The sequence below is a fragment of the Primulina tabacum genome, chromosome 3, assembly GCF_025594145.1.
Source record: "Primulina tabacum isolate GXHZ01 chromosome 3, ASM2559414v2, whole genome shotgun sequence".
Classification (NCBI taxonomy): Eukaryota; Viridiplantae; Streptophyta; class Magnoliopsida; order Lamiales; family Gesneriaceae; genus Primulina; species Primulina tabacum.
This window is the reverse complement of record NC_134552.1, coordinates 8,326,353-8,338,928: the sequence shown is the minus strand read 5'-3', so window position 1 is coordinate 8,338,928 and position 12,576 is coordinate 8,326,353. Positions and strand designations below refer to the sequence as shown.

Genomic DNA, 12,576 nt, shown 5'->3' with positions numbered 1-12,576 from the left:
GTATAGTTTATTAATTGTTTTTGCCATTTATTTAAAAATGGCGGCACGACTTGTGTAGGCTGAGACTGTAAAGTTCAAAGGAAACGGACGGCAAAATCATTGGAGAAATAGTTTATTTTATCTGCATAGAAAGCTACTCGCGGCCCACTTATAACTTACGCTACTCGCTCAGATCACCCACTTGTGTACCGTTACCCTTTATTGCTCCCAACGACTGGTCCTCTTCACCCGCTCGTCACATTCATAGTTAATTCATCTCCATTCTCCTCGCCGGCGCTGTATATAATTTCGTGCGCACTTTGAACTCTTCTTCTAACAACCGAGGAAGGTTGATTCCTGAAGTTCTGTGAACTGCAAAATGTGTGTTTATCGGAATTCTGATTCAGAGACTTGATCGATATATATATTATTTTATATTAATTTTGTTTCTTTCGTTGTTTTGGTAGATTTGGCCCATTTTTGGCAAGGAAAATGGTGAAGAAGAAGGTGATGCTACCGGCGGATGAAGTTGACTTGGCTACGGTGAAATATCAGAATGAGAGAATTGAAGGTATGTTGGTTGTGGAGTGTTCCAGCTCTGATTGAATGGAATATTTGATTTAATTCCTTGCCGTTTTAGTGATTGCCGCTTTTCGGTGCAGCGCCGTATTTGACTGGATTTTGGCTCCAGTTATTTGTTGAAGTGGTTGAGTCGTCCATAATTGGTCCACTGATTATATCTTATTTTAAGAAGAAGAATAAAGCGGTTGAGGTCAGGGTGTTTTTGTGTGTGTGTGTGTTTTTTTAATGACATCGAAATTCGTATATCATCGCAGTTTTGGTTTTTGAGACTGAGCTTCTCTTTGATTTACAATGGACGTATCATGTATGTAGAGCTCAATATTGAAATTGATCCTTGTATAAACAGATGCTGAGGAATACTGTGATACCAGAGGCTCCTATGTTTAAACCTGAGTTTCCTCCTCAAGGTTTATTTTTATTTTCTCTTGTGATGCTTTGTGACTCCATTTTTATACTTCCCTATTATGTTAACGAAGTAACTTCACTGGGAGATACTTTTTGGTGTGGAAATACGCAAGGAATTAAAAGAAAAGAAACTGAAGAATAAGACTCTGCTATGTTTGCTGTGATGCTTAGGCGACGGATTATTTTGTACCTTCTCTTGGTATATTTAGGTTACTTTATCGTATAGTTTTTGTACTGGAAGAAGGAGCTCTATCATTAAAAACATTATCTACCTTAGCCAACAATATTGCAAATGGCTAAAGATTTTATTGTTGGACTTGAATTCAGAACCAGAAACTGAAGTTATTCGTCTGGAAGAAGATGGAAAGCCTGAAGAGAGAGTTGAATTGGCCTTGCAGTGTCTTCCAGAATATGATCCTGCTAAGAGTTGGACTTCGGATTCTTCTGAACCTTTCCGCTATTGGAATATTCGTGATTACGCATATGCATACAGATCTATGCTCACATCCCCATCTATTGTAAGTACATTTTGGAATTGTCTTTTCCTCTATCTGATTATCATCGATTTGCATTTTCAATTTTGTGTTTCAGGTTGCAGAGCGCTTCATCTTGGCGATAGATGAGTTCAAAAATAAGAAGCCTCCCACTCCATTGTTGATTTCCTATGACCCTGGGAATATAAGAAAACAGGCAGCAGCTTCTACCAGAAGGTTTGAGGAAGGTAAAAATAAGCATGTCCCAGTTATATCAATTTTTATTCCTCTTGTGTATTGTTTATTTAACCGATGATGGCACAATATTAGTTCCTATCTTAATGGAATGTGCAGGGAATCCATTGTCGATCCTTGATGGTATTTTTATGGCCATTAAGGATGATATCGATTGCTGCCCCTATCCTTCTAATGGTACTTATTTAAATTGCATTTGTTGATCGTCCTTTTAAGCCATGAGTAAGTGGCAAGTGCTCCATGACAAGCAGGTGGAACAACCTTCTTTCACGAAATTCGTCCTGTTGAAGAGGATGCAGACTCTGTTGCAAAACTACTGTAGCTGCGGTGTGATTTTGGTTGGAAAGGCGAATATGCATGAACTGGGTCTGGGCACGTCAGGAAACAATCCAAATTATGGGTATGTTACATATAACTGCCTCTCATCAATGGAAAGTCTATCTCTAGATGCCAGAATGTTCAAATGGCCTAAACAATGTATTTCTTGTGGCATATAGTGCAATAAACAATATACCTCGTTCAAATAGCAATTTGTGAATAAAATGCATGCCTTTGATTACGAATCTTTAAAACACTGTAATTATGAATCTTTAAAATTTTAATTCAATATAAGTATTTGATTTTTCTTGTTAAAATCTGGTTTATAAGCCTTTGCTAGTGATTAAACTTCACAGATGGTGAGGTCACTGCCAGTTTGTTGATTAAAGAATATTAAGTCTGTCCACCTGAAAATGAGACCACTTTTCAATCTTGAATTTTTTTATTTCTGTAACTTCTGAACAATACATTTATTTGTCTCCTGCGAGTTTTAGAATTCTCCAGGAGCATACATGAGTATAACATTTTCTATGTACTGTTCACTAGTCTTTGATATTTGAAACATAGTTACAACAGGACTTTGGCATGCAGGACCGCAAGAAATCCACATGCTCCTGAAAGATATACGGGTGGATCATCCTCAGGACCTGCGGCAATTGTAGCCGCTGGATTATGTTCAGCTGCATTAGGAACAGATGGAGGAGGTTGTCCAATTGCACTGCTTTTAGTTTTTCAAAAATGACAATGATTCTATTTATTTCGATTTAAAAATTACAGGTTCTGTTCGAATTCCATCATCTTTATGTGGTGCTGTGGGACTGAAATCGACGTATGGAAGGACCAGTATGACAGGGTAAGCTTGTGAACATCATATTTTCATAGGTAGTACTTATTCACTTTCATAATGAAGAATGGCACTTCAGTTAATTTTGTCAGACCACAAAAAAGTCCTTTTCAAATTGACGGCTATATCCTGACACATACTGGGACAGTACTAATTGAAAAAATTAAAATTTGATTTTTTTAAAAAAATAATTTGAATCATTTTTTTTATTTATATTGGTTTAGTCTTTTGTCATATTAGACGAATAAATTAATTAAGAACTTATATACCTTACTTTCAAAATCATTTCTCGAATTAAAATTCAAGCAATTGATTTTATGTTATATAATAAATTATAATGAGCCATAATATATAGAACGAATTGAAATGAAACAAATTTTGAAAATATATATATCTAAGCACCACGTATAAGGTATAATAACCTAAAAATCAACCAAATTATGGATTTTATAAATGCATAAATAATAATTTATATAAGTGAAGCACACTAAGAACAAATAATTATCAATTTAAAATATTTGTAACCAACTCATCAAAATATTATCAAAACTAATGAAATAATAATATTGATAATAAAATATAACATATATTATTCAATTTAAATATTATTTATCCTCCTACAAAACTTTTTTATCTTTTGCTTTAGAATTATATATCATAGATAAATTAATTTTCATATACATTAGTTAATGAATAATTTTTTAAAAAGTATATAATTTATATTTTTCATTAAGCCATCAATTACAATTATATATATATATATATATATATATATATTACGTATTTTTATGTGTTTAGTGATTGTATATTGTTGAGATCAGGAAAGAATTTAGATGTGGTGAATAAACTTTTTAAAAAATATTTGCTTTTAACAATGAAAAATCTTGTTAATTTTTTTACACTTTTATAAGTATAATAATTAAATATATAGTTTTTTAATATTTTTAATTATTTTTAAAATTAAAAAATATATTCTGTTAATATTTTTTCTAAGAATTATGTATCAAGAAAATGTTATTTCTCTAATGTATTTTTATTATCAAATATCAATTCAATTTTTATGTAAAATTATTTTCAAAGTTTCTTATGTTGCAATTTTCTATTAAAAAATAAAAACGTCTATTATGATCTTCATGTATTTAATGATCGTGTAGAAAATTTTAATGCAATTAATCTAACAACACATAATTTATGGAATAGTAGAAAATTTACAATGAAAAATTTTGTTATTCTTTTTACACTTTTATAAGTATAATAATTAAATATATAATCTTTTAATATTTTTAATTATTTTTTTTAATTAAACTATTCATTTAATATTTTTCTAAGAATCATGTATCAAGAAAATGTTATTTCTCTAATATATTTTTATTATCAATTATTTATTCAATTTTTATGTAACATTATTTTCAAAGTTTCTTATGTTGCAATTTTCTATTAAAAAATAAAAACATTATTATGATCTTCATGTATTTAATGATTATGTAGAAAAGTTTTCATGCAATTAATCTAATAACACAAAATTTATGAGAATAGTAGAAAATTTACAATAAAAAATTTTATTATTCTTTTTACACTTTTATAAGTATAATAGTTAAATATATATTATTTTAATATTTTTAATGGAAAATATATAGATTTATTAAAAAATCTATTCTTTTAATATTTTTGTAAGAATTATGTATGAAGAAAATATTATTTCTCTAATGTATTTTTTATTATCGAATATCTATTCAAAACTTTGTCTATCATCCATACTTCTATAGGAGTAGATATTTCAAATATCACCAAATTTTTGTGTACTGAATTTATAAATTTGTCGTATGTATAATCTTTTATAAAAGTGCTACTAAAATTTTTACTTTTCTTACTATAGTCAAACTCTCCAAATTTTTCCAAGAGCTTCATATTTTATGATATTATTAACATATTGACATTCATAATTATTGATATAAATTCTTCTAATAAATTTATTAAACTATTTACTTTCAATTCTTTGTTTAAAAACCCATAAAATATGTTAGTATTAAACTTCACATTATCATATTATTTTATATTTATCATGTTATTCTACAATTGGACATATAGTTAAATTTTTTTATATATCTTCTTGTAATACTATAATTTATTTATTACTTAATTAGAAATTGCAATAAAAATATAATTACAAAATTATAATAAAATCATTAAAAAAATGTAGAGAGAGAATTAAAAAAATAAACATTTAAATGTAGTATAAAGATCAAGTATTTGTTAAAATTAATATAGGAGTTATATTTTATTATTGAAATGGTATAAATTACTACAATCAATGTATGTTGTAATGATAATTTATTAGCATTTGTTACAATTTTACATATATATCCTTATATGATATTTTGAATTCATATTAACAAAAAAGATATTTATGTCTTTTCACAATTGGAAAACAAATGAGTTATCCACACTTTTATAGGTATATAGATTATATTTTATTATTGAAATGGTATAAAATACTACAATCAATGTATGTTGTAATGATAATTTATTAGCATTTGTTACAATTTTACATATATATCCTTATATGATTTTTTGAATTCATATTAACAAAGAAGACATTTATGTCTTTTCACAATTGGAAAACAAATGGGTGATCCACATTTTTATAGGGATATAGATTTAATGGAAAATACACATTTTTTATATCATAACATTCACTTTTGAGTCTTCCAATGATTTGACAGATCTATATGTGATTCGGGGACAGTGGGGATTATTGGACCCATCACAACTACTGTCGAGGATGCGATACTTGTGTAAGTAATCATACCTTGATTTTCTTGAAATATAGGTTTCTACCATCTTGGTATGAGTGAATACTTTGTTGTAACATTTCACAAATACAGACAATTGGTTCCATCCAGTCATTATTTTTTAATTAAATTGTGGTTTTTCTCTCTGTTGATTAACCACCAAAGTGTTAATGGTAAACGTGCATAGAATCCACTCAAGGCTGTAGAGAAGGAAATACTAATCTAAGCTACTAGTTGTTTACTGTAAAGTTAATGAAAAAGTATCATCTAGACGAGTGCTGCATGCAAAAAAAGAGTTGATCTTTAGTCCTAATGGGGCGACTTTTTTAACCTATTCCGGTAAATATATTCCTTCAATCCACTTGTTGACCTGCTCGGTGTACGTCCTCACTAGGAGTTTATCATGGATCTAGCCTATCATCATTATATTATTTCTGCTGTTTCGGAAGATAACTATTTTACGGGGCAGTTTTATTCTGCCCAATTCCTTGAATCACGATACACTTAATCTGAGTGTTGCTGGAATGACATTAGGCAGAACATTTAAATTTTACCTTGTTACTTGTTTGCTTCTGGATAAGTAAATTCATAAATTCTTGTGTTATTATTGTCTCCATTCAAGCGCTAATTTTACATGCGCTCTTGTTGAATACTTGACCTTAGTTTTGTATTACTGGGAAACTGACAGATCCTAATATATGTACTGATCACTTTCAGGTATTCGGCAATTTTGGGATCCTCAGCTGCAGATAGAATTGCTTTGAAACCTGTAATTGCTTGAGAATGACTTTTGTTTTTTTTTTTTTACTTTTCTCAATTCATCTCTGAGCATGATGCTGCAATATCTCATTTTCTAACCTTGTACTGCTGACTGACATTCTTCAAACTTGCTACTATGATCAAATCTGTAAAAAAAAAAATTGAGAGAATCAAATCAAATCTGTAATGTTACGAGAATTTTATTTTGGTGATGAAATTAAATGAATTTTGTCCTTTTGCAGTCAATCCCCCATGTACCTATCTTATCTTCGCACGAAAGTTCAAACTTTCTGGGATCACTAAAGTTGGGGAAGTATACTGAGGTGTTCACTTGCTTCTTGTACTAGAAACCTTACGACCAACCCACTCAAAGGTCTTTTAACCAGTATAATGTCCTCACTGCAGTGGTTTAATGATGTTTTCTTGACTGATATTACCGAAAAGTGCGAGGACGTGATAAATCGTTTAACTGAAACACATGGGTGCAAGTTGTGCATGCAGCTCTTTTCTCATGATTGTTCAATTCCTTTGCTCTGGTGAATTCCAAATTTTAGAGATTTTTATAAGAACACTACATCATATCCCAAATTAGATATTTGTTGGTGGCTGCCACTTAAACTTTTCCTGCTTTGAGTGGGTTTTCTCTTTCTGCAAAAGACATTGGAGATTGTAATTCCAGAGCTTCATGAGATGCGCAATGCCCATATTGTTTCAGTTGGGTCCGAAGTACTGTGTGGGTTGAATCCTGATTTTGAAGATGGGTATGTTCCTTTTTCTATTTACCATGTATGTTTACTTCAGAAAGTTCAATGTATGTATGTAAGCGAAATATCTCGGTGATAGTAAACAGATATCTGAATGAATAATTGTTTTTCTTTAGTAAAAGTGCGAAGTTTACAAATGATACACGGACGAACCTAGCACTTTTTCGGTCCTTCACAGCATCGGACTATGTTGCAGCTCAATGTCTCAGGTCAGCCGTAATTGTCAATTTTATGGGGTGGGTTACAATAATCCATTATCCCGGTGATAGGTCTGCTAAAGATGCATTTATTATTACTAGTAACAAGCACGTGCGATCGCACGTAAATATTAATTATTTAATAAAATTTAAAATTGGATTTTTAAAAAAATAATTTGAATCATTTTTATTTATTTATCTGGGTTTAGTCTTTTGTCATATTAGACGAATAAATTAATTAAAAACTATATAGGAGTTACATTTTATTCTTGAAGTGATATAAATTACTACAATCAATGTATATTATAGTGACAATTCATTAGCATTTGTTAAACTATTAATTATATATTATGTGGAATAATTAGGCTACTAATTAATTATATATTAGGTGGAATAAATAAAAAATTTTGATATTTCATTTTTACACTTACAAAAATTAGAAATTTACATATATATCTTTATTGAATTTTTGGATTTGTATTGATGAGAAAGTCATTTTTATCTTTTGACAATTGAAAAACATGGCCAATGATCTACACTTTTGTAGGTATATAAATAAAAAAATATTTTTAGTATCAAACATATATTCATTTTTAATGAGTAAATTTTCTATAAATTGTGTAGAAAATTTCCATGCAATTAATCTAACGACACACAATTTAAGGAGATAGTAGAAAATTTACAATGAAAAACTTTGTTATTCTTTTTACACTTTTATAAGTATAATAATTAAATATATATTCTTTTAATATTTTTAATGATTATTTTTAAAATTAAAAAATTATTCTTTTAATATTTTTTCTAAGAATTATGTATCAAGAAAATGTTATTTCTCTAATGTATTTTTATTATCAAATATCTATTCAATTTGTATGTAACATTATTTTTAAATTTCTTATGTTGCAATTTTCTATTAAAAAATAAAAACACTATTATGACCTAATGTATTTAATGACTGTGTAAAAAATTTCGCACAATTTATGGGAATAGTAGAAAATTTAAAATGAAAAACATTGTTATTCTTTGCAATTAATCTTACAACACATAATTTATAGGAATAGTAGAAAATTTACAATGAAAAATTTTGTTATTCTTTTTACATTTTTATAAGTATAATATTTAAATATATATTCTTTTAATATTTTTTTATGAAAAATATGTTTTTTTATAAAAAAAATCTATTTTTTAAATATTTTTTCTAAGAATTATGTAGGAAGAAAATATTATTTTTCGAATTTATTTTTTATTATCAAATATCTATTTAATTTCTATGTAATCTTTTTTTCAAAATTTCTTATTTTACAATTTTCTATTAAAAAAATAAAAACACTATGATCCTCGTGTGTATAATGAGTTCAAAAAATAAATGCATTAATTAAATAAATAATCAATAATTACAAATTCAATATCCAAATTTATCCCTAAATTTTATATATTTTTCCATCAATGCTCATGCAATTAATACAAACAATGCATATTTAAATAAATAATAAATACATTACAAATTCAATATCTCAGATTTGTCCCTAAATTTTAATAAAAATCTATTATTTTAATATTTTTTCTAAGAATTATGTATGAAGAAAATATTATTTCTCTAATGTATTTTTTATTATCAAATATCTATTCAATTTCTATTTAATATTATTTTCAAAATTTCTTATTTTACAATTTTCTATTAAAAAAATATAAAAACACTAGGATTCTCATTTGTTTAATGAGTTCAAAAAAATAAATGCATCAATTAAATAAATAATCAATACATTAAAAATTCAATATCCCAAATTTGTCCCTAAATTTTATAGATTTTTCCATTAATGTCCATGCAATTAATAAAAATAATGCATAGTTAAATAAATAATCAATACATTACAAATTCAATATCCCAAATTTTATATATTTTTTCCACCAATGCCCTCCCAAATTTGTCCTTAAATTTTATATATTTTTTCATCAATGCCCATACAATTAATACAACCACAAATGCCCATACAATTAATACAAACAATGCATATTTAGATAAATAATCAATACATTACAAATTCAATATCTCAAATTTGTCCCTAAATTTTAATAAAAATCTATTCTTTTAATATTTTTTCTAAGAATTATGTACGAAGAAAATATTATTTCTCTAATGTATTTTTTATTATCAAATATCTATTCAATTTCTATATAATATTATTTTCAAAATTTCTTATTTTACAATTTTCTATTAAAAAAATAAAAACACTATGATCCTCATGTGTTTAATGAGTTCAAAAAAATAAATGCATCAATTAAATAAATAATCAATACATTACAAATTCAATATCCCAATTTTGCCCATAAATTTTATAGATTTTTCCACCAATGCCCATGCAATTAATACAAATAATGCATAGTTAAATAAATAATCAATACATTACAAATTCAATATCTCGAATTTGTCCATAAATTTTATATATTTTTTCCACCAATGCCCTCCCAAATTTGTCCCTAAATTTTATATATTTTTTTTCACCAATGTCCGAGTGCTTGTCGCTTTACCAAAAGCTATAGCTAGTGGTGATGGTGTAACTCAAATCTTTTAAACTGCACAACAGCTCAAGGACCACGGTTCGATCGCTCTTCCAGCAGGGACTCTCTCCCAATAATTGCACTCCTTGCAATCAATGAGAATCGAACCTGTGATCTTGACTTTGATACCAATTATTGGACCAAGCGCTTGACGCTTTACCAAAAGCTATAGCTGGTGGTAATAGTGCAACTAAAATCTTTTAAACCGCACAGCAGCTTAACTATCACTGTTCAATCGCAAGGACAATTATTGCATCCAACATCTTATAAATTTAACTATTTACTGCTAACTGTTTCTCCAAGTTTCTAAGCATCAAGATTCTATGTCTCTCACTATGTCAGTAGAGAATAAGTATTGGTATCAACCGAAAAATATTGATTCTGGTGCTATTTGGTTATGCATAGTCGACAAACTTCAGTCCAAATTTCTTGGGGTTGGATCTCTCTTCTCCACAATCTCCCAATCACTTAACTCGTGTTGAAGTTCTGGCTAAGTTTATCATCAGGTCCATCTTCTTTTAGTGTACTATCTCCCTCTGTCATGTTGTCTCTGAAAAACATTAATGTTCAACTCTGGTTTATTTCAAGCACAGTCATCAAACTTTTCTCTAATATGTTCATTTCAAGTTCAACGCCTTCTTGTGTATTCATTCATTTACCTATCTTGACCACATCGTATATCATCTCTTTAAGCATAATATGACCGATGAGCTAATTTTAACCTTTCACTAATTATGCCTGTAGATCTCAACAAATGTATTTGATAGCAATTATTGAAGTATAATTGTGTCTGCTAATGAATTTCTTCATCCACCAGAAAATCTAATGCGGTTTGTCACATTAGCTAATCTTCTTGGGCTTCCAGCAATATCTGTTCCAGTAAGTGCTATAATCGCTCTCTGTCATGACATTGTTGCCAAAATATTTACATATCCAAAAACAAGAAGGATTTGAAATTATTGTTTAAATTCTGGAGCGGAGGAATTTTAAATAATATTCAAGGACCGGCATTACTGTAATTTCTATCTCTGAAAATTGCTGGAGGGATGATATTTAAGAATTAAAAATATATAAAGAGAGATGATTTTAACATTGGGCTCTGAAGGATGGTGATAAAATAGAATGTTGTTACCCTTTTAAAATTACAATTCCAACAGGTTTATATAAGTCTTATCAGATAGGTTTTGTGTAAATTGTATTAAAAAGTTTTTCAGTTTGCTCTAGTTTTTGGTGATGTCTTGACATGCCGGCTGATTATGGAATGCTGACTAATTAGTTAACTGTCGATATTTTAGGTGCAAAGTTACATTTTGTACAACTAACATAAAATTTGAAGATTTTAGGCAATTCTGCTTGCTCCATCCTCCCTACTTCATGATGTCCCATTGGTCTAAAAGTGAAGTCCGCTTATAAGTGTATATCTGAATCCCTTTTAGAAACGAAGAATATAAACGCTGGCTTTAATTTACCTTTCACTCTATACCTTCTAACTTTCTGCTTCTATTTTCCTCCTTTTGCTCCCAAAATTTTGACTAACCAGGTTGGGTACGATAAGCAAGGTCTTCCCATCGGCCTACAACTAATTGGCCGTCCATGGTGTGAAGCTTCTATTCTGCATTTAGCTGCTGCAGTTGAGGTATTTTTTCCTTTAATACTCTCATTCAAAACATCATCACAACATCCGTAATTTTTCTTTAAAAAAACTGACTTTGAAGGCAGTTTTCAATAGATAAAACTGCAATCCTGATGAGGATGATCAACAATGTGTGCAACCAAGCCGAGGGTTGATCAAGTTCAAGTCAACCTTGAGCTATTCAAGCCATTATGGACGAGCCTGAATATATATATAATTTAAAAAACATGATCAATAATTCGGTTTTTTTAGATATTCGCAAAGGCTGCGTTGTTTTCGAATCCGGATATATCTATCCGCTCGATCACAATTAATAGCCAATATGCTAGTTAGTCAGAGCTCAACGATAATGGCACGTTTGCCCCCTAATGATGAACTCCTCATCCGACTACAACAAGAAAGCATTTCATTGCCTCCATATAATATTATGCTTATAGAACTTTCCATGTTTCAGGAACTTTGTTCTACAACTAAGAAGAAACCATTGCAGTATTACGATATGTTGAAAGGGAATTGAAATCACACAATTACTTTGCTTGGGATCCATCCATTCACAAATATCCGGTTACTGCCAAATTGTCGTTCATCAATAAAATATGTAATTAATCACTCTGCCACGATACCATCAATTAAAATATAGATGGTCGGTTCTTTAAATTTGCCTTTTTTTTCGTTCTTACGTCGCAGTTTATAGTTTTTAGTTTTTTGCATGTTGCATGCAGGTATATTTAAATATTTGTGTAAAAAGAGGCTTTTGATGCTGAATAACTATGAAGGATATTTTGATCGGTTAGGTCGCTGTGAAATAACGATAACTTGGGTTAACTACAAAAATACAGAGTCAAATTTTGATGAATAAAACTTCGACGGAGCAGTGTACAAACAATCGTGTGCAGACTGAGCTTGCAACCCTGATATAAAAGTGGAGGCTATCGCAAAATCCCTTTAAGCAACTGTGTTCAATTCAGCCTCATATTTCATTCAAAAAGTTATGCTTGTTATGAAGGCTATAACCC

General features: G+C 29.2%; 1 pseudogene; it reads left to right on the top strand.

Annotated features, from left to right (window-relative positions):
- Positions 1–202: 202 nt before the first annotated feature.
- On the top strand, positions 203–12,157 carry LOC142538361 (fatty acid amide hydrolase-like; annotated as a pseudogene).
- Positions 12,158–12,576: the final 419 nt, after the last annotated feature.